We start from the raw sequence: 24,830 nt of genomic DNA on the forward strand, positions 1-24,830 counted from the left end.
TATTACATATGGTACATTTGATGTTTACACACTAACTGGAAAGAGAGAATTTTTAAGATCAATGCTAAAACAGTATTTATAATGTAAATACTTGTATATCATTATTTATACTTCAGTTCAGTAGCAAAAATTGGTTCTATGATAAATAAACTCGTTATTCAATCGTTAGTCTATTGTAGCCACATTGACAAGTCATGCCACAGGCAATACAATATCACTAATGAAATGAATTAATTTATCTTTTGCAAAAGTACATTGGGGAATTGGAAATGTCTGTTTTATAGCAAAACTCCAAAGAGAAAATATATCTAATAATTTAACATTGTAGGCAGATATTTTCAAGCCATCAAGTGTATTTTATTCAACAAATATTTATTGTCTTTCTTATGTTCCTGGTACTTTTCTGGGTGATAGAGGGCAAGTAAAAATTTCAAATTTATAATCTCTCTAAGCATGAATTATCTAGTACTCAGCCTTTTTTTTTCAGACCCTGTATCTAGAGAGGAGATGAGAAACCTATCACTCCACAGGTCAGACAGATGCCTCAGCTCTATTTCCAGTCCATAAATATACTTCTAAGGACAGGATGTCTGAAGATGAGACTTTTCAGGATTGGAAGGGTCTGAGGAAGCTTCTGTAAACAATACAGTCTTGGCTATATTACTGTAGCTAGAGTGCTCATTGGAGGTCTTCCAGGCACCAGTGGGAATATAATGTCCTTGGAGGCAGTGCTCCTTCAGACTCAGTTTTGCCAGCTGTGTGATTTGCAGCATGCCATTTGATCCCTCCTAGCCTGTTTTTTATCTTTGAAATGAGAGCATTTACCCTACCTTGCAGAGTTGTTACAAGTATAGCAGAATAACATCATATGTATAAGCAAATTCAACTTTACACACTTTGCACCTCAAGAGAGGGGTGGAGGAAGAAAAAACACATAGGAGACTCCACCTTCTTCAGTTTTCAAAGGACATGTCCAGTGGGAGTGAGCATTAGCTGAGGGGTGTGAATCCCTACTTCCTTCCGTTGGTCTCAGGTCCTTTGAATCTCCTGTGATGTAAGCATCTAGCAACCTTGAGTAATTTTTGTAGTGTTTAGGATAATTATTTTTCTTTAAGTTAACTATCTAATCTGTGAATCAAAGCAAGAAGGAACAAGCCGTCTCAAAGCTGATGGAAAAAAAAAAAAGAAACTGGTTCTGGATTTATTAAGAGATAAAATTTTAGTTTCCATAGTGATGTCATTGAAAGAGAATTTCAGGAATAATTTTGGTATTAATGAATCTGGTTCTATAAGGTAACTTTAGAACCTAAACCCACAGAAGTTGCAGCTCTAATGTAAGGTATGTAAAATGCTCTCACCAGTTCCTGGAAGATTGTTGATGGTCAACATGTTGATGGTCAATTGTTGATGGTTTATTTTCCCCAAGGAGAAAATGATTGGGTTACTCATTCAAGTAGTAGATCCTGAGCTAATGTGTCTAGCTGCCACAATTTAAATTTCTATAGATAATCTACTTCCGTGGTGTAATTTTGCACTTTGCAAGCTTATTCTTGTATGTTACTGTGTTCTAACCAGCATAACCTTATAAATAATATCTCATACACTGAAAGAATTTGAAAAATTTATATATTCAGCAAACATATCTTGGTTGAATTAATTTGAAATTGATATTCTTTCTAAAGCTTTTTAGTTGCACTGAAGTCCTCAATTTAAAACCAAGTATTTTGTCCTACAGAGAATAGATAGAAAAGCAAAAATTGTCAATCACCTATTTCTTTTCTATGATTCTCCTCTAGGAAAGAAAACACATAAATCACAATAAGGAACAATTATCAGTGCTGTATCAGAGATGGTATCACAATTATATGGAATAATTTCGACTGATCAATATCTCTTCTGTTCTATTGGTACCCATGACCTTAAGATTTATTACATATTTAAATATTATTTATGAGAATAAGGACATTGAATTGTTATCATAAATAAGTTCCTATTTAGAAGTTTAGTAGTAAAATGTTAGTAAGTTATTTTTCCCAAGTCATTTAAAAAAACATTCTGTGCATTTTTAGGAAATATATAGCTTTCTTGTTGTTACAAAAAAGTAACATATAATCCAAAGAGTGACCATAAAAATCATATAAAGATATAATTTTTTCATATTTGTATAGTTTTCACTAAGTTGGAGATTATAGATTTAAATAGGTAATGATACACTGAAATGTAGAAGTAAATGTAACAAAACCTGTGTTGCATTTTTGTGTCTATAAATGTGGTTCACAATCCTGGTGGCAGGAGTTGGAGAACAAGGAAGAAGGTTTATATTTGAACTAAGACTTCAGAAGAGATAAACTTTATAAAATAAGCAGCTTAGATAATAAAGCTCTTATTCATATAAGCTCTCCAAGCAGTATTTATTTAAACGGTTAGATTGGTAGCCTTGAGAATAGGAAAGATATGCTGAGCATATATACTGAGCAATTTGAGAAAATCTTTCCCACACATTATGTGTGTAGCATTTGGCAGAAATAGCATCCATTGGAATATTTATCATTTTCAATTTTTCAAGAATTGTAATTGCTGATTTTTAAAGTGAGAGCAGGTTGTTATTCAAACTAATGTTTTTTTGTCTTGTTTTATTTTGTTGTTGCGTCATTGTAAATATATAAACAAAAATATTTTTTTAACTCGTGGTATTTATTTATTTTCCCATTTATAAAAGAAATCCTAAGTCATTAAAAAAATAGAAAATAGAGAAATTAAAAAATATATGTTTAAGTCCCCATGCGAACATAAACATCGATTGATACATTCTAGAGTTTTGTTTTTTTATTTAAACTATATACTTCATAAATATTATATTTTCAGTATATATAAGATTGTAATCATATGTCCATATGATTTTTGTGCCCCATTTCCTGTTATAACCTAAGTATGTTCCATGCTATTACAGTTTTTGAAAACATCATTTCTTTTTTCCATGTTATTATTTTTTTATTATTTTTTTAATTAAAGAAATGATTTTAATTTTTTTCTCCATCTACCTCCCCCGTCTTCCCCTCTCCCCTACCTTCTGGTAACTACTAGTCTATTGTAACAAAAAATCTTTTAGATAGAGAAATGACTTCATCAATAAATATTCTGTAAGAATGAATTAGCTGTAGACAGGCTCTGATGGGCACTAGGACCTCAAGCAGGTGCCTGTTTAGCTCTCCCGAGAGCTTTCGCCCCTGCTAACTTTGGGGACTGTGAGCAGAGGATATCCCAGTTCAGCTACACAATGCTGAGGCTATAAAGTGGACAGCAGTATCATGAACACTGTGTGGAGTTTGCCACCTCTGGTGGAGCACTGTGTGGAAGCATTGTGTGGAGTTTGCCACCTCTGGTGGAGGTACCCAGGGATTAAGGGCATGACGAATTGATGTGGGTAGGAAGAGCCCTCAGCATGCTCTATGGAACACAAAACGTATCCCTAGCCTCACAAGTGTTACAGCTGAGGTAGACATGGATGCCCTGACCTGCCAAGTGCGTATACCTGAGGAGTATCGAACTGTTGAACTCTGCCAATCCAGCATCTGTAACACAGGCCAGACAAGTGAATGACAGGTAAGGGAATTTTCTGCAGCTTGACAAGGAGAATAGAGCCGAGAATGAGAAAATGTGCTTCTTCACTACAGAATAGATTTCTTTGTTCATTTGGAAAGACATATCAAAGATATTTTTAAAAGAAGTCATTGGTTTATAAATGCAAGCTTCCCAAAGAGTGTTTATTTAAACAAATTGTTTAAACATTCCACCAGTGCATAGTGACTGAAAAGAGACTTGAACTTCAATATTCGGGATGATGTAATATTATCAAAGGCATGTATTCCTAAAGGTGTGATTCAAGGCACACATGATTGAAGATGAATTTTCTCTTAGGAATAAATATAAAGGTTATGTTTTTGATATGCATAAATCTTCAGCCAAGGTGGCTTAGGGGCACTCAATCTTTTATTTTTTTTGTTTATCTTGTAGCTATGTTATGTAACATTGTTTTTTCCTTTTTTCCCCCCAATTATCTTTTCTCAGTTATATAAATCAAAAAGGGCTTTATTTTTCTCAACACTTTCTCTAAAATTACTTTGAGCACTCCCTCCTAAATATAGCACAGGGTATTGTGGAGATTCTAGATCCTATTAAAGTATTTTTATCACTTCTAAACATATTTCCAAACATTTTCACATTTTTAGCAATATTATTAACATCACGACTTAAGGAGAAATCAAGCAACATTGATATAGGATTAAAAATAAATTTTAATATTGATAATTTAAAAATTAATAAGACAATCATTACCAAAATCACTCTAAAACTTCTGATACATGTTGATCATGACCAATGATGTTGCACATTGTTTATTTCTGTTTGTCAGAAAGTGATGCTGCCAAGTGACAATAGCACAAGTACAATTGCTAATTAACTCCACCTGGCTCTTTAAAATGACACGATTCTTGACGAATTTCCAAATTTGGTGCACAAAATGAGACTAATATTTCTTTCACATTTATTTCAAAATACACATAAAATGACCTATACAATAACAACCATTCACTGACAGAGACTATGTGACAGGTACTGTATTGTTATCTTCAGCCTTGTTATTCTCATTTTAAAAGTAAGCAAATTGAAGCTCAGTTGGGTTAAGTAACTTGGGAATGCTTTAACTTGTCTCTGTGGATTCTATAGCTTTCCTCTATTCTGCCAATGTTTCTAAACATAGTTCCCTTTTGAGAAGGATTTAATGGTGATAAAAGGGATATCGATGTGGTAGCAGTTAAAGCTAGATTGTAGAGGATTGAGAAGAGAGGAGGTGGTGAGGACGCAAAGGCAGTAAGAGTCACCCTCTGGATGGAGCCCTTCGGCATCAAAAGTTAGAGAACAACGAACGTAATGAATTACAGGATGTCTCAAGTTCAAATAGAAGCTTTTTTTTTTTTTTTTACTTTAGGGTAGATAGAGGTCTGTATATTTATAGACAAATTCCTTTGCAAAAAGAAGGAAACATTTAGACGGAATTTCTCTTAAGTTAGCAGAGACATAGAAATCTCAAGTCTAAATGTCTAAACAGACTCATACAGAGAAGTTTCTGAATTAGGCAAAGAGTGTTTTTTTCCTTAAAACTCTTTTCTTTTCATCCTTTTATTTTTCTAGGTCTATCCCCCTAATATAAATAGCAATAATAATAACTACACATTAAAATAATTCAACTTAGTATATGTAATACTCCAAGCAATGTTCTAAGTACTTTATATAAATTAACTCATTTAATTTTCACAAATACTATTATGATAGAATACTATCATAATCCCCATTTTATAAATGAGGAAACCTTGGCACAGAGAGATTAAGAACTTTCCCAAATTACTCAGAAACAAAAATACTTGTCTCCCAGGATCCTTACTCATTATTATCTTGGCCCTCTTTTCTCTCTTTTTTCACCCTTATCAAAATACACCTTTCCTGTTTTCCCAGAATATGCCTAACTATATAATTAATTGACCGAGTAGATTCATGCCAACTCATTTAGTTTAATATGTTCTGTTTCCAAGATAACATATTTGTGTACACAAAATAAAGAAGATAAGTGAATAGTTGTTTTTTTTATCTCAAATTTGTACCAATTTGCAAAAATAAAACAATTTTATATACCTCAAAGAAAAGTTTATTCATCTAACACAGACATTAGGTTACAGAATTATAACCTAATTTATTTTAGATTTGCTTTTTAATTAAAAATAAGGAAATATAAACTGAAAACAGGTATTATAACAATGTATCTTAAAATAAAAATATGTACTAACATTTAGGTTATATGTCATCTCTATATGATGATGATTTAAGGAAATAAAGAAAAGATAAAAAGTAGATATTGATAAAGACAAAAAATGTTAGGCAGAGAGAGAAAAAGAAGAAGGCCCAATTTCTTATTTGCTTCAGAAAACAACTCCTCCTCTAGCCTACAACTGCTTTATAAAGGCCCCAAATCCCACATGAATGGTGTAGATTTTATGGCCTAATTCTCTCTATCATCAACCTTTTTCAGCAGTATTAGGTGTCCTTCATTCCACAATAAGACTGGTAAGATCCAAGAAAAGTTTGCCTTGGAAGAACAAGAGAGTCAGAGAGCCATATTTGAGTCTGAACCACACCTTTCTTAGCTTGGTGCACTTGACAAGTTGTTTATCCTTCCTATGGTAGGCAGACTAATGCCCCACATCCCCCCAAAATGTCTACGTTCTAATCCTTAGAATTTATGAGTGTAGTAGGATACATACAAAGGAAAATTAAGGTTGCAGATGGAATTCAGTTTGTTAATCAGATGACCTTAAAATAGGAAGATAATCCTGGATCATCCAGGTGATGCAAAGGGTTTTTTAAAGTAGAAGAAGGAATGAGAAGACAGAACTAGAAAGATGGTAGCATGAGAAGAACTCGGCCCAATGTAGTTGGTATTAAAAATGGAAGAAAAGGCCATTAGATAAAGAATGTGGGCCTTCCATTGGGCCGGAACCATCAGGTAAGCCAAGATATGCCCTTACAAGTACATCCAGGAGGTATGGAGGTAGAAGCAGTCCGATGTAATGCGCTTTCTTAAGGTGTGCTGCTGGCACTACCGCCAGCTCTCTGCACTCCACGGGTCCCCCCGTCCCACCTGGCCTGATAAATTGCACACACGCTGGGCTACATGGCCAAGCAAGGTTATGCCATATATTGAATTCGTGTGTGTCCTGGTGGCTCCTAATGGTGTGACCAACGGCAAGCCTGTCCATCACGGTATTAACCAGCTAAAGTTTGCTCGAAGCCTTCAGTATGTTGCCGAGGAGTAAGCTGGACACCACTGTGGGGCTCTGAGAGTTCTGAATTCTTACTGGGTTGGTGAAGATTCCACATACAAATTCTTGGAGGTTATCCTCATTGATCCATTTCATAAAGCTATCAGACAGAATCCTGACACCCCGTGGATCACCAAACCATTCCATAAGCACAGGGAGATGTGTGAGCTGGCGTCTGAGGCCACAAGAGCCCTGGCCTCAGAAAGAGCCACAAGTTCCACCATACTGTTGGTGGTTCTCGCTGTGTAGCCTGGAGAAGGTGCACAACTCTCTTCAGCTACACCTTTATCGCTAATATGTTTGTGAAATTCTTTCCTAATAAACAATTTAGGATAGTCAAAAAACAAAACAAAACAAAACAAAACAAAAAACAAAACAAAACAAAACAGTCTCTAGAAACTGAAAAAGGCAAGGAAATGGATTCTCCCCTAGCGCCTCCAGGGGAGAATGCTGCCCTACTAATATCTTAATTTGAGTCCAGTGACAATCATTTTGGATTTTGAACTACAGAACAGTAAATTGCGTTGTAAATTTGTTTTGTTTTAAGTCACTATATCTGTAGTGATTTGTTACAGCAGCTGTAGAAAACTAATACACTCCCTAAGTCTCCTTTTTTTCTTTTTCTTCTATAAAACAAAGATGTAGAAAATAACTTGTAACTCCATGAAAGTTTTAGATATTGCAATTTATAGAAATATTAGTCTCTCTTGCCCTTAAACTTTCTATAAAAAATTTGCAAGTGAATTGATTGCACTCTCAATTTTGTATCCTGTACTTTATGAAGAATTCATAAGCTGACATTTTGATATTCCACAATGTATAACTTGATTCTGAGAATAAAGCATAAAACAAAGCTTTATGAGCAAAAATTCGTAGATTTTATTGGTAAATATGCCAAACTATTTTATGCTTTAAGCTAAACAAAATGACCCTAGATGTGATTTTTAAAAATTTATCTTCCACAATTCATAAAGCTAGTGGGCAGAAAACTTCAGAAGTCAATGAAAAAAATGTCAGATTTTCAAAACCTAAGTTTTTACTGAGTTATTAATAACTCTAAAATTTGTTCTTACATATATAAGAATTTAGACTTGTAAAACAAAGCTTTTACTTTCATTACTCCATCTGATCCTTATACATACCTATAAAAGATGGAAATATTTTTATATGGAAATACTAAGACATACCTTTTTTTTCCCCTCAAAGAAGCAAGTGGCAGATTGACTAGATCTACATAAATATTAGTTATCATTATATACTAATTGTTCTCCAAGTGTAATAGGAGGATCTTGGGGTCCTTGTCACCCTATTAAGAAGTCTGTGAAGTCAAAACTATTTCAAAGCAATACTGTTTAGTAACAATATTATTTAATTTTTCTATTCATTTTCTTGCAAATATACAGTTTCCATTTCTAACATGGTGAGTATTACTAGATAAAACCCACATAAGCAAAAGTTCTTTGGTTTTCTTATTACTTTTTAAGAGTAAAAAATGTTGTGAGGTACACTGATAAGTCAATTCTCCAGGTAAACTGCTCAAGATAAACCAAAGATAGGGAAATGTGATGGCTAAAACTGTATGCTGACAATGTATATATGACATATTGTTAAATTGTACACTTGAACCTTATGGATTTTGTTGATCAGTGTCACACCCAATCATTTTTAATTAAAAAAATAAAAAAAATAAAAATAAAAAATGTATGCTAATACAATGGAGCTAGAAAAGAGAAATACAGTGGAAAGAGTCATTAAGATTTTTCTTTAAGGCTACATTTTTATGAGGAAAACTTGTTTGGGGGAATGGGGTGGAGTATGGGAGAGTAGCAGTTTACTCAATAGCACCCTGTTGGTTCCAAAGATATGATACAAACTTTCCAAAAGTGCCTAATTTACTCCAGGGGAGCAGTTCACACCTCATTATGGGCCCTCAATTGCAAATAAATGTACAATAATGAAAGTTACAATAATATTGTAAAAATATGCCAAGATAACAATAGAAAAACAAATTTGTGCACGAAATTATCACCTTTGCTAATTAGTAATATCCCATATTAACTATTTAATCTAGACACAAAATCTTTCTAAAAATTGTTTTTGACTCATTCACTGATGATTACAGAATGAATCATCTTTGATGTATTCTCCTTTGATTTCAATGCAATTCTCTCTCTTGTCAGTGATCGGGCCCCACTGATTTCTCTTCTGAAATATCTTGCAGCTGTCGATTCCTCTTTATTTCAGTTTAGATACTCTGACGTGTACTTTTCCAACTTCAAAACCTTTTCAATCTAAAAGGTTCTAATAGTTTCCTATTTTCATTCATTCAGTTAAACCTATTATCTATCTATTACATTCCAAGAATGCTTAGAAAAATGGTTTTTAGGCTCTGGAGACATTGTGAGTAATAAGACAAACAAGAATCTCTGCTCTCACAGAACTTACATCCTGGTAAAAGGAACAAATAATAAACAGGTAAACAAATACATCAACTATTTTCACAAAATGATTAGAAAATAGGAAGAAATTGCAATTGGGTAATGTTATGAAGAAAGATGGGGGGTATTTTATATAAGATGGTCAGGGTGTTCTTCCATGTGGACTTGACATATAAGGTAAGTCTTGAATAATGAAGAAAAAAATAAATGAAGATAAGTAAAAAATATTCAAGGCAGAGGGCATATCAAGAGCTAGGTTTCTAAAGCCTATTAACCTGCCCCCATAGTTTCTAGAAAATGAGGAACCAAAAAAAGACATGGCTGGAACATGGTAAGACAGAAGAATTCTTATAAAAGATTGGTAGACAGAGTAGGTTATTCAGAAATGGTAGGCCATGGTAAGGAGTTTGAATTTTATTCTAAGTTCAAAAGTAAGTTACTGAAATGGTCGAATACGTGTTGTGTGAAGAATGTAATGCAAAGATCCAAAAGTGGAAACAGAATAGTTTCAACTCTAACAGTACAGGCAGAAAAGTAGAGTGGTTTGTTAGGTGGTAGCTGTGTCTATCCAGCATTATAGCCTGCATTCCTAGTTTGTGTCACTTTATTGAAATTACATCTGACATTATTTGTTGCTGCATATTAGAGAAAATTGTGTCTCAGGTATACAGTATCTGAAAATATAGTAAGCACCATATCCTAAGTTCTTTAGAAACCAGTACACCAACTAGCCATATTTGAAAAATAAACCCTTGCTTATTAATAATGAATGTTGTTAAATAAGTTTCTGTTCTCTCATATGTCATACCACTTAGCCTTTGACACATTTCTCTTTGCACTGCTATTTGTCCTTCAGGCCTTAAGACAAATATTACTTGTCAGGAACGCTTTCCCTGATCACTCAAGTCTAAGTTCCCACTACCCAGGACCACTGGTCACTCTCTATCATATTTCCATAATATGTTACTCTTTTTAGCATTTATGTCTAATCTGATGCTATCATATTTACCTGTTTACTTGTTTATTATCTTTTTTCCTCATTAAAATGTTTATGTCATGAGAGCAGAACTTGTATACCTTGTTCACTACTGGATCCCAGAACTTACAACAATGCCTGCTCTAGAGTATCATATTTTGTGTCAGGTACTATTCCAGATGCTAGAAATAAGGAAATAAACAAAACAACAAAGTTCATAGCCCTCGTGGAGTTTATATTCCAGTGGGAGAGACCAAGAATAAATAAGGTTAATAAGTAAAATACATAACCCATTAGTAGTAAGTGCTAAGAAAGAAAAAAACATCAAGCGAGGCAAGAGAGATAAGATCTGTGCATTTGTGAGGAGAGGGCAGGTGCCCTGATCTTAAGATGAGCAAGGAAGTCCTCAATGAAACACCGACAATTGAGTCAAAACCTGAAGAATGTGAGAGAATGGGTCTTGCAGATGACTGGGAAATGCTTTCCAAGCACAGCCAGTGTAAACATTTCGAAGCAGGAGCACACCTGGGGCTCTCTGGGAATGGCCCAGTTTGCTAAGGGTCTGGAACAGCATAAGCAAAGTGGGGAAAGAGGTGTGGATGTGGTCAGAGGCAAAGTGAGGGTAGAGAATGGGATCACCTAGGGTCTTTGAGGCCAGTAGAAAGATTTTTGACTTTTACTCAGTGAAATTGGAAATGACTAGGAGATTTTGCAGAGAAGAGACATGATAGCTTATACTTTGACAGGATCGTTCTAGCTGCTTTTTGACGATAATAAACAAGGGCAGAAGTAGAGATCTATTCTAAGCCTACTGCAATGACCCAGGTGAGAGATGGTAGTAGCTTCCAATGGAAGAGGAGCAGTAGAATGGGAAGAATGATTGACTTCTGGTACTTGATAAATATTTGTTAAACTAGTGAATAGTAAAAGCTTTCCCACTTAACAGTGAAGCTTTACATTTTACTTAAACATATAATGTGGCTCATTCATAAAATGAACAAAGGATAGGTACAAAGATTTTTGAAATTAGGTAGATTAATTTTTTAGAAAGGTCCATAAGTATATATTTCCACTTTTGTTAATAAAAAGTCATAGAATTCTTATTTACAGACAGGTTATATTCATTTTTACAAGATAACCGAATGGATTATTCATCTGGTTTATTAAGCATACATTTCCTTTTGAAAGTAATTCTAACAATATAGCAGCATTTGTAGAAAATTCCTTTGCCTAAAGGAAAAAACAAATTTTAAAAAAGGCTTGAGATCTAGCACTATACTGTTTGCTCAGAACATACAAAGATGTTAATACTATCATTTAAAATTCTAAATAGTTTTATGAAAATGAAAATCTCTTGTCTGTAGTACAGATTTGTTTGGGCCTTTTAAACTCTTTTTTTAATGTTTTCTTCTGACATTTCCTAATTACCTTTTTGGATGGGTTAATATGTTTTCACAGTGCTACCTGACTGGATGTCATGTTTAGACACAGATAGTTGAATTTTATTCTGTTATGAATAGAACTGGTTTTGACTAATTCTGCAAATGAAGTGTATATTCTTAACCCATCCTCAAAAAAATATTCAGAGCATATGAATTTTTTTCTTTTTTTTTATAGAAATTAATTAGCTTGTTGAAACTGCCTTATTGTGCCTCTTTGAGTTGGTTTACATTCAAATTGTTGTTTTCAAACCAGAAAAATCTGTGATTAGCTGGAGTTAAAAATCTAAACAAGAGATCTCCAAGCTCCAAATCATGTAAATGATAATATTCGTGACAGTTTACAACTTCTTCCCTCACCCAATGGGAATATCTTGTGTGGTTTATTGCAAGCCATCAAAAGCAGAGCTCTCAAAAATTGCAATATGGTGTCTCAATAGCTCTCACAAAACCTAGCTCAAGCTGATAGGTTTCACGAAGCCAAAAACAAACAAAACAAAACATACTTAATATTTTGAAAATATGTTGGTGTGCACAAATCGGTTATATTCTGTAGATTCAGTCTTTATGTTCTGCTTTAAGCAGCTTCAGAAATGCTTCAGAATATTGTACACATTGTAGCACATTTGGCAGGCTCCTAAAAAGCACTGGTTTTTGATATTGGTACACCAATCACATTCTCTTTGGTGCACAGAGGCAATCTTATTTACATTTCTAGCAGATTGTTGGGTGCATTCCAGAAATAAGGACACTATTTTAAATAGAACAGAAAAAGATGTCCTGTGTTTGTCTCTGAATTTTCGTGGAAGATATTGAATTGCCATCTCTAACGTAGTTCATAAACAAACTTGGTGAACATCAAAGGCTATCATATTACAACCTGCTGAGCCCAGATTACACACCTCAAAAGTAAATGTTACCTCAATGAAAACTCTTCTGCAATTTTAAATCAAATAAGACTCAAAATGTCCAAATATTTTCTTTAGAACTGAGGTGTTATGTGTGAGAATGTTTTCACAATGATTTTACAATGATTGAATGATTAACCCTACGTTTATTCAATTATGTGAACTCTCTCATTTCTTTGGCACAATTTTACATACTCTCAGTTCTTCACACGTACAATCCTGCCACACGTATGCTCTGGCCCTGGCTATGGAATTTCTAGATGTGCTAAGAAAACAGAACTATTAAATTCCTTTTATTACCCTTAGCATGTACTGTACTATTCAAATTAGAATTTAGGAAAGTTGTTCATGAATAGGAGATTCAAGATCATAGCACTAGCCACTTGAAAGCACATTAGTGGACCTCCCAAAGTCTTATTTCTAATGATTCCCAACTAACTGTTTTATTTATACACACACATATATGTACTACATAAATGACTGACTACCTTCAAAATAAAGACAACATCAAAGTGAGAAAGATTCTGTCAAGAAATTCTGTTTACTATGTCTACTCATGCCCCTCAAAAAATAATTCCTAAGCATGTTCGTTCTGCCCAATTTTATGTTTCCACCATGAAAACACTTCCGTAAGAATGAGACTATTTCCTATTGGTAATCTACAAAATCATATCATATATTATCCTTAAGTTATTCTCCAACACAGTTATTTGGGAAAGATTCCAAAAATCTGAAAGAATTTGATAGAAAACATCTCACCATTCTTAAATTTCAAGTTCTCGAAGTGACTCTACCTGAACCCCGACAGTTTCTGTAAATCTTCACTGCTAATATTTGGTGCCATTAAGTCTTCAGTCTCAAGCAGTATCTACCCATAGTTAGATTTTTATCACCTCACTAGCCTGCTCCTTCAAGCAGAATCCATTGCTCCATCACCTGTGACCTGATAGCACATCATGACAACTACCAGACTATATTACAATTACACAGTATCTGTCTGTTTTCTCAGAGAGCACAAACTTTTTGAGGGCATCTTTTATTCCTAGCACCTAGCATCATGTATGGTACATAGCCAGCAGCTAATGTTAGCAAATTTCGAATAAACAAATGAGTCTAAGCCCAAATCTGCTTTCTTAGTATCTCAGTGGAAAATAATCATTGTCTAAAGATGTATGATCTTGACCAATGTCGTATTTTTAAAATGTGGTTTCAAAATAAAAAAGCTAAAACATGCATGTTTATATCACAATTTTATGAAAATAATAATTTTTGCAGAACCTCCGTAGTTTATGGTAAATGTATTTAAAATCAAATTCAATACTGATAGCATGGGTAAAATAAATAAGACTAGCAATATCCACTAGAACTCTCAAATATTGCTGGTGCAAATGCAAAACAGTATGGCCACTTTAGAAAACGATTAGACAGTTTTTTAAAATTTTTGACATATACTTATCATGTGACATAGAAATCCACTCCTAGATAGCTACACAAGAGAAATGAAAACTTATTTTTATACAAAACTTGTAGACTGATGATTATAGCAGTATCTCTCAAATCTCCAAAGTCTAGATAGATACAACCCAAATAGCCTTCAACTGGTGAAGGGATAAGCAAATTGTGGTCCATTCCTTAAATAGAATACTAGTTTGTGATCCATATAACAATATGAATGAATCTCAGTGCATTATGTTGAATGAAATAAGCCAGTCTCAAAAGGTCACATACTCTATGATGTCATATGTATGAATATTAGTGTTCTATTGCTGCATAACACATTACGACGAACTCAGCGACTTAAAATAATATTCATTTATTAGCTCATAATTCGGTATGTCTGAAGTCTGGGGCAGGTTCAGTTAAATTCTCTGCTTAAGATCTCACAAGGACAAAACAAGGTGTCAATTGGGCTGAGATCTCACCTAGAGGTTCTGGGGAAGAAGCAACTTTCAAGATCATTCAGGTTGTTGGCAGAATTCAGTTCTTTATGACTATAGGACTTAGGTGCTTGGTTCCCTGCTGCCTCTCAGCTCCTAGAGGTCTCTTTCAGGTCCTTTCCTTGCGACTCCTTTAATAGCAAGCCAGCAAAGTGCCTTGAATCTCCTTTCCGCTTCACATCTCCGATTTCCTTTTTAGATATCAGCTGGCAGAAAATATCTGCTTTTAAAGGGCTTGTGTGATTAGGCCCACCATATAATGTAACATGATCATGGGAGTTTTTATGACAAGGGGTGAATGTGTTCTTAAAATTTTGTCTCCCACAACTTTCTGGAAAAGGCAAAACTGTATGGAAAGAGAGCAGATCTTTGGTTGAGGGCAGTTAGATGTAGAGAGGGGGCTGACTCCAAAGGGACAGTGAGAGAAAATGGGGGGTGTGGAAAGTGAAAATATTTTATATGTTGGCTTTGGTGGTAGCTACATGATGTTATGAATTTCTCAATACTCTTAGAACTGTACACTAAAATTAGTGAATTTTATTGTTTGTTAATTAAAAAATAAGTTGAAAAAGAACAAATTCAAAGATCTCTTCTAAGACTAAGCTACCTTAAATATCATTCTAAGTGGATCTAAACCTCAGTTTTTTTCTATATTTGATTGCCTTGGGTACTATCTAAAGAACAGAATAATCTGTAACAACATAGTTTTTTTAGAAAACCTAGATGCAAATAAGAAAAAGTCAGAGTCCTTTAATCATACATTACTTCTCCATTCTGTCTCACATTTTTACTAGGAATTCTTGTTCAACTTTTCAAGCTTCCAAAGAAGCCTACTCTCAACTACTCCAACCCTGATTGCCCTCTCCTCTGAACACCAAATAACACTTGATTTTATGTCATAAGTTATTTCTTGGAACTCCTTCCCTATTTGGATAATTACATCTTCGGGATACAAACCTTGAAGTCATAATGACTATTCTTCATTTCTAATCTCAGTGTTCAATCAGTGTTTAAGTGTTATCCATTCTACCACAGAAATTTCTCCTAAATTCATTTCTCCTTTTCTCTTCTCACCATATTCATTCATTCAGGAATGCATTTCTTCTTGATTAGGTCATTGTTTTAAATCCATCTTTACATTCTACTTTCTGTTATCAAGAATTCTATTTATTTTACTTTTTCTGCTACCAAATTAACTTTTCTAAATAACTACTGACCCAATTATTTAATTTTCTTCTTTGGAAATTTCAATACCATCCCTCACACACTTTCCTTAATGAACAAAGTCTAATTGTTCTAATCCTGGCATTTATGACTCTCTCAAGTCTGGCTGAAGCCTTCCTCTTCATTTCTTTTTTTCTCTTTAATATATTATATATGACAACAAGATTTTACTAAAAGAGCGCCTTCAGTAGTTTCACAATATCCATGCTGTTTCTTCAATCTGGCATAGCATGTCTCCTACTGTAATCTCTTACCATATTTTCAAGGCCTAGATGAAAAAGAATTCCTACTGAGAAGTCTTCCTTAGTGTCTCGCCCCTTTCAACCAAAAGTGAATCTCTTTCCTCTCAATATTCACAGCATTTTTTCTTGAGTATTTTAATCACCTTCCACAGATTATTTATTACATTAAATTTTTGTATTTGTCTTATTTCTTTTTATTCATATTGAAGTCCCAAACATCCCTCAGAAATAAAATTAAAGAATTGTCAAATGGATTAAAGTGTGAATTTATAGTAATAAATTATTTTATAACTAATATTTCCTGGTACAAGCAGAAAGGATAAAAAAAAATTCAAAGTGGACTAAATTGTTAAGATCTGACTGAAAGAAGAGGTGAGGCATCACTTCAGTCTCACAGTAAAGGTTTTAAGTCAGAGATAAAGAATATAGCAGAGATGCTGTTGAATATTGCAAACCCACAGTTATGCCAGACACAAGACAAGCCCTGTGCTTGGGCCAACAGACATAGAAACCTAGGTCTTGGGGTTTTTGTCTCTGAATTTATGTGAAATTAGGTGGAAAACAAATAATGGGTTTTAAAGTTGTCTAAATGAAAATGAGTCTTCATCTGGAAATATGAATAAATAGAGATGCAGTACCTTTACCCAATTGGTCTCATTCTTTCCTCGAGAAGCTCTCAAACTCAGAGGCTGGAGCTTCATTTTCATGATAGATGTCTCCAATAAGAAAAGATGGGTAAATTAATTACTAGCCATTATGACAGGATATAAAGTAAGGTCTTTCTTTGTATTTGACAAGTTTCTAAACTTAGGGAACAAATGTTATAAGTGTTGAAGTACCCTAAAATGAGGGGCTAGGTCATTTATGTAAGACTGGTAAAAGAAGATGGTAAAAACCAGTTTCCTAATTATTATCTTAAGACATTTTTTGAAGATATTTAACATTGGAGGAGCCAACAGAAAGAATTTCTTTAGAGAAGAGTATTGAATTTCCCCTTATCATAAAGAAGGGGTGGGCATAGAAGAAATGTGAAGGAATCACTCACAGAGAACTTAACATGTGTCTTCTAGAAGTAGGTGGCTTTTGACCTGCACATGAAATAAATTAAAAGACTGACTAGATTGACTAGAAGGTTCTGTAGCAGGAAAGCAAAGAGAGATGATAGCTGGGAAAATCCCTTACTTGGCAGAAACAAAGGTATGAGTTTCCTATAGACCAAACGTGGCCAATGTGAAAAGAAGCCAACTCAAGTCATCCTGAAAGGGAGTTTCCTAAGGGAGATTCCTGGAGTGATGCTTGAGTCTCATCAGTGAGAATCTGTGTGGACTGGACCTTCCATACTCTGAGGACTGAAGTTGTAAAGAGCTAGCCAAATAGAAATCTCATCACATGAGTTAATTGCAATCGGAGGAGCTCAGCAGGGTATTCTACATATAACCTGTAAAATCACCCTCTGGGAGAGTCAGAATTAGAAATCTGGGTGTCCTTCTTAAGAACATCGTCATTGGATTAAATTGTTGTTGCCAAATAAGATCTTTACTGTTTGTAACTTCTCCTTTTCCTCACTTCATGTGTGGAAGGATTAGAAACCCCAACTAGCAAGGGAAGTAGATACAGGATGGCAGTGTTGAAAATGTGAAACAAAAATAAAGCTAAGCATGCTCTTTCTTTCTTTTGCCCTATGTCTAAAGCAGTACCAATCTGGAAAAGGAGAGAAGAGTTGATTTTATGTGAAATTCAGGTTATGTTTTAATATTCCCCTGGATAGGATATTTTCATGATACCTGTGAGAACTCAAGAACTTGCTTCTATCAAAATTGATTGTAGGACTTATTATCTAAGAATGTCCAAAATATATGTGTGTTTGTGTATGTGTGTGTGTAGTATTTACTTGAGATCTCGTCCAAGGAGCAGAGAAGAATGAGTCTGGAGAAGTTTGAATGATTAAGGCAAGAATGGTTGAGAATGGAACTAGCAGGGAGAGGAGAGATAGAGTTTGCTTTTGATTGCACTCAGTGGGTTCTCCCTCTTTCAGGGTGCTAGTTATGCTGCAGAAGATGCCAGGGCAATTAATTTAAGAAGATACAGTGGAAAGCAATCACTCACACATCTTTAACTTGCAATTTCATTTCTCCTCATCTTTCTATAGAACATGTTTGCTAATAATTATGCTTCTTTAGTAAAGAATTTAATGGGAAGAAAAAGTATTGACCAATATGAATTATATTTGAGGAAGCGATAATCATAGTCTGGAGAGAATTGTGCTCCTGATATTATGATACCTACAGTAAAATACAATTATATAAAAACAATCAAAATCCTCAACTGGAGTTCTCAGGATTGCTTAAAATAATTGTACACAATTTTTATGTTTACTTTTTCAAGTAGAAGGAAGAATTCTAAAATTTAATGTTCACTTTCTGTACTCTTGTATTATTTCAATAATATTTATTTTACTTCCTTTAGGCATTCCAGTGCCTTCCTATCCACATGTCCTAGCTATTGCTAGGACAATAAATACAAATATAAGGTAACTACAAGAATTTAAGACTGGATGGCAATTGGTTGTCCAAGAATGAATTCACACCAGTTTCCTTGGTTTTCAAAGATCCTGTTAAATAACAAAATTTTGTCATTTTTAGACCTTGAATAAATTATCAAATCCAGAGCTGGATTGTTACCAGTTTGGCCTCAGAGAGTTATGGGTGAAAATTAGAGCTGATATTGCAAAAAAAAAAAAAAAAAGAAAAGAAAAGAAAAGAAAACGTGCCTTGTTAAATTCTCTTTTTTGTACCCAAAACCTTTTTGTGATATTCTAGTGGGAGTAATTACAATGTGTCCAACGTCATCCTCAAATAAACTTTTTTTCTTATACAAGAACCAGTCTTTACATGTTCCATAAAGCACCTGGCATATTGTGAGCATTTAAGACTTGTTTAATGATGAAACAGTGACGACTTAGGATTTAAACATTGTTTTCCTATGAGTACTGTAATCTGAGTGGAATTCTGCACAAAGGAGAAGGAAAAAGTCACTTTGGTTGCTGTAATATTATAGCCTATTATGCCATCGGTCCTGTTTATTAGAGATTTCCACACTATTTTGTTTAGGAAACGAATCTAGATTAGAAAATAAAACAAGGTAATCCTATAAAAGCTCATAATTTTCTTGTTAAACCTTATTAAATATGATGAGATTTGCAAAGAATGATGGAATATTACATCAAAAATTGTAGGAGGTTAGCATTTTCTAGTAGATATATAATGAAACTCTGAGGTAATATAGAAAATTAAACTTTGTTTCATTACCACAGTATGCTTTTAAGAAGAGGATTCTAGAAGACTCATTGGTAAAATAGCCACAATATACAAATAATAACAAATTCAAAGTACCACATGACCATTTTTCTTTCATAAAAATATTCCATTTTTAACTGGACACAAATAACTTAAACTGATGAACTCTTAGAGGTTGGAGAATATTAGAAATTCTCCTGCCCAAATCTGGAACCTGGCATTTACAGATTACTTAGTTTAACATCATTGACATTATTAGATTTTAAATGCTGGTCTTAGATACAGAGGTTCATATTCATATTTTTAAAGGCCAACACTAGCCAAATAATAAGATTTAAAAACACTCTGGGACAGATAAAACAAAGGATGGAGGGAAGAGACCAAGAAAGTTACTGAGAAAGAAAAATAAAATTGTCAAAGATACAGCTCTAAAGTCAAAGAGAAGTCCCCCTTTCTCCTTTAAGAAGATTTTACTTTATCTAAAGAGTAAAGCAAATGCTTTTAGATCCAAGGGTACCTGGTTCAAATCTCAGCAGGGGCAGATTTCTCAAAAACTAAAAAGGCACTCTCCCTATTAAAGGAACAGACTTAATACAGTTATATGGACCATTACTGTATAAATTGGAGATTCACAAACTATTTTCTAAATGGTCCTTTCTGTGCATGTACAGTAATTCTTATAGAAGCCTTTTATAAATAAAAAAAGAAAAAAAGAAAAAATGGGGGAGGGAGGAATTTAAGAACCCATGATTTGAGCCTTTAATAACTATCGGTGTGTTAGAGATGGCCATCTACAGTAATATAGCAGATCACATCTTCCTGGAAATGCTCCAGAAAAGCATTCTCAGGATAAAAGCTTAATATTTGTGCAGACCTCAGATGCTTAGAAAAAGTTGTACAAAATACACCTTGAATTTCGGCCTCGATGTTGAATCTCAAAATGCCTGTTCTCTATGGAACTTCATTTAAACAGACAATAACACTCAAACAGTTCATCATAAAGACACTATTTTGTCTGAGTTTTCCACAAGAAGACTCTGTTGAGTAAAATTTTATGACATCATAATTTGCTGAAAGTCTTCCTTAATAGTGAAACCATGAAACACCTGTGGTAAACATTCTATCAAATCCACCTTATGAAAGAACTTTGAGTAAACTGTTAGAAGTCTACCTCTACTGTAAATTTATATTTGGAGAGCTACACTTGATCTAGGTTCAACTCTCCCTGGAAACATTATTAAATTTTAAAAATGTATCTTCTTCATCAGCTTTATGATAAAGAATTCTCTGGGACCTACTGGAGTCTAAATGATTGTGAATATGGCCAAAGATTCCAAAACTCAAGTGACCTACACATATAAATAGCCCTTTCAAAAGGGATTTTTATTTCTTACAGAATAAATTTGAATACTGGTCAATATTTCAGGTAATAAACTTTGGAGAAGGTGATTTATTTGAGACCTACAATTTATTCCTAATATACCTAAAATTTTATGAACATCTTATCTGTATCAATTAGCTTCAAGTGAAAAAAAATGAAATAAAATTTAAAAGATCGAACTGGTTCAAGGAAAAGATATAGACAGAATAATCATTTATGATTATTATCTTTATCATTATCATTATCATATGATTAATGATAATAACTAGTTTGGGAGAGAAATTGGATACAGAAATTCAAAGGATAGCATCAGAGGTCAGCCTAATCTCTCTGCTTCTCTAAAGGTATTTTCTTTAGGTTGGCTACTCTCTCAGACAGGCACCTTTCTCAGTCCTACAACAAGGCTGCCAGCACCTCTAGAATTGCACACATCCTCACAAATACATGTCCTGTAGAAACAAATATTCCCTCCACCATTTTCAATCAAAATATCCCCTCAAAACTTCAAGAAACTCTCAAATATTGTTTGATTGCACTGACCTAAATGTAAATAATAAATATAGAGTGGTTTCCTTTGATTTTAACCAATGGAGACAACAAAAATCCATACATATGGATTTCCTATGAGTTTGGCCAAAAGAATGACCAAAAAACACTTTTTTTGTTGTTGTTTTAAAATGGCATCTGCCTAATAACTATTGATTCAATACATTCTAACCTGGAATAAATATATCCAGGGATGCACATATGTATACACAGACATGCACATACACACACACGCGCGTACCCGCGCGCACACACACACACACACACCTCTAAACCATATAATTTTAGAAACTAAGACTGAGAAATAATGCAGTGTCAGAATCTGGAAACAATTTTAACTAAGTATAAAACTATTGAGTCCTGCTAAAATATTTAATCTTTATAACATGAGAAAAGATAGAAGCATGTTGATCCTCAATAAATATTGATAAATGAATGAATGAAATAATTAGACAGAATAAAAACAAGGTAAGTGGTGTGTTATAGAAGCTGACAGGAGAAATTGCATTACTGAAGGCAAAGAAACAAAATCTGGCTAATACTCTGAGTGTGTTAAAAGTAAAAGTGAGTTTGGGAAACTAAGAAAAGCCTATATAAAAATTAAATTCAATATTAAAGAACATTCTGTACTTGTCAATATTGAGTTATAGTTTGAAAAATTGAAATTTTGAATTCATAAAATTATTCATACATCCATTTGACAAAATAATTATTTATAATATATATCTGATTCAATTATTTATAATATATATCTGATGCAATGATAAGGATTTATAAAATATAATGAAATTAGATGTCTCCTTATCAAAGTATCTATGGAAAACAATAACCAGGGAAATGTGGGAATAAGTAGAGTAAGAAAAACTCTATTGAGACGGGGAGAATTGAGAGGATAACCTGAAGCATACCAAGTACTATGTGTGGGGTCAGCAATAAGTTAGAGAAAATTAACCAATTGACTAAAAGAGAGCTGACTTTACTTCTTTTATAGTAAAAAATTAATAGAATGTGACTATACATACAGCAAAAGTGAGGTTGAGCATGGCATCTAGGAGGCAGATGTGGATGATGAGTGTCTGGGCCAAGAGACATGGAATAAGATGTATAAATAGGAAATGTTATCAAGAAAGGTTCTCAGCATGATGGTGCAGTTTCTAGAAAAATATTGAATAATGTCCAGTGAAGCCCAAAAGTTTCTTTCAGATGGTTTGTCTACCATGTCTACTATTATATTTATTCTTTTATTTATGAGATTAATAAATAATTTATGTAATAAACTCTGTTATTAATTTTTTCTAGACTCACTAAAAAGATCTAATTCTGGAGAAATGGTCTTCCTGTAGCCCTTAAGACATGTCTTCTAAAATTATTTTTGCATTCATCAAAAGAAATTAGAGTTTGAGATTTCCGGTCAAGATGGCAGAGTTGTTAAAACACTGTGCTTGCCTCCACCCATGACCACATCAAAATTACAACTAAACTACAAGACAACCATCATTGACAATCACCTTAAGTCTAGCTGAACAAAATACCTGCAACTAAAGCCATACAGAAGAAGTCACTTAAGACTGGTGGGAGGGCTAGTGACACTGAATAAGCTGGTCCCGCACCAGTGTGTGACAGTTAAAAATTGGAAGGAATATCTCAGCTGCAGAGGTCTTCCAGAGAAGAAAAGATACCCAAATCCGAACTACACTTTCTATCCCAGGGTTCCAGTGCCAGGAAGAGAAGAGAATCCACAACTTCTGGCTGTGAAAACCAGTAGAGATTGCAGATGAGTCAGAGAGAGGGCTGATGGTGTCCCAGGCATTGCTTTTAAGGGGCCAGTGCATGGAATAACTTGCTGACAGACTCACTTACTTTGAGCTCCAGCACTGGGCAGCAGTTGGAAAAGAGCCAGGTACATACAAAGAGGAAATGAATTGTCTGGCTTCAGGGTAAGGGCTGAAGGGCCAGCTTTCCCCAGATAGAAGTGCTGGCAAAAGCCATTATTTCCTTATTGGACCCTCCTCCATCCTAGTGTGCAGATGCAGGCGGCCCCGTATCTGAGTCTCCATCAAACTGGCTAACACTGATTACCCCACCCCGGTGATTCCCTGAGATCCTGCCCCACCTAACCTGCTGGCCCACTCAAGTCACTTCCAATGGCTTTTCCATACTAACAGCCTGTCTTGGTTCATGCTGCAGATGTTCTTAAAGTTTCTTAAAGGTTTGAAAAACCCAGAGAAACAGCATCTGGCCTCAGCATACCTTGTATCCCTTGCTGAGTATCCCCATACCCAGCATTAGCAGCATCTAACCTCAGTTTATGGCTTGACTTCTCAAGGTACTGCCAAGCCCAGCATCGGTGGCAACCATCTGCAACTGCTTCATGGCTCATGCCAGGTGGCCCTAGGCAGGGCGCAGGTGGTGGCTGAACTTGGCCTGCAGGGCCCCCTCTCAGAAAGCCCTAGGCTGGCATGCCTAGTGGCCAGCTTCCGACCGAGCCAGAATAACACCTGAGGCTGCATCCGAGGATGATACATCTAAAGGGCAGACAGGGCAGGCACCAGAGCCCTGATAAAATGAATCCTGCTCTGTGGGGTCATCCCCTACACAATACCTTCTCTACTGGTCACACCCAATCAACCTCTCCCATTGATGTGAAAACAGCATATCAAGTCTCAACGATAACCGAAGACTACACACAACCTATACAAGAGACACACTTAGAGCTTCCAGCTATGGTTACCGAGGATACTGTGTCAGTGGACCACAGGAGACCTACTACATAAAGCCACACTACTAAGACTGGGAGACATAGCAGCTCTACCTAATACATAGAAACAAAACAGAAAAAGCAACCAAAATGGAGATACAAAGAAACATGTCTCAAATGAAAGAACAGAACAAAGCTCCAGAAAAGGAGCTAAACAAAATGGAAACAAGCAATCTACCACATGTGGAGTTTAAAACACTGGTTATAAGGATACTCAATGAACTTAGGGGAAGAGAGGATTAGTTCAGTGAGAATATAAACAAAGAGATAGAAAACATAAAAATGGAGATGGAAAATATAAAAGGGAACCTGTCAGAAAAAAAGAATACATTAGAGAGAATCAACAGTAGATTAGATAAAGCAGAGGATCGAATTAGCTATTCAGAAAATAAGATCGCAGAAAACACCCAATCAGAACAGCAACAAGAAAAAAGAATCCAAAAAATGAGGATAGTTTAAGGAGCCTCTGTGACAACATCAAGCATACCAAATTTCACATCATAGGGGTAATCAGGAGAAGAGAGAGAGAGAGTAAGGAATTAAAAACCTATTACAAGAAATAATGATAGAAAAGTTCCCTAACCTGGTAAAGGAAATAGATATACAAGCCCAGGAAGCACAGAGAGTCTCAAAAAGATGAACCTAAACAGGCCCACACCATGACACATTATAATTAAAATGCCAAAGTTTAAATACAAAGAGAGAATCTAAAAAGCAAGAAGAGAAAAGCAATTAGTTACCAACATGGGAGCTCCCATAAGATTGTCAACTGATTTCACAACAGAAACTTGGCAGGCCGGAAGGGATTGGCAC

General features: G+C 34.7%; 1 pseudogene; it reads left to right on the forward strand.

Moving 5' to 3' along the window:
- The first annotated feature begins 3,501 nt into the window (after positions 1–3,501).
- LOC105294990 lies at positions 3,502–7,216 on the forward strand (annotated as a pseudogene).
- The last annotated feature ends 17,614 nt before the right edge of the window (positions 7,217–24,830 follow it).

Source organism: Pteropus vampyrus, unplaced genomic scaffold (assembly GCF_000151845.1).
Source record: "Pteropus vampyrus isolate Shadow unplaced genomic scaffold, Pvam_2.0 Scaffold97, whole genome shotgun sequence".
In the NCBI taxonomy this organism is placed as follows: domain Eukaryota; kingdom Metazoa; phylum Chordata; class Mammalia; order Chiroptera; family Pteropodidae; genus Pteropus; species Pteropus vampyrus.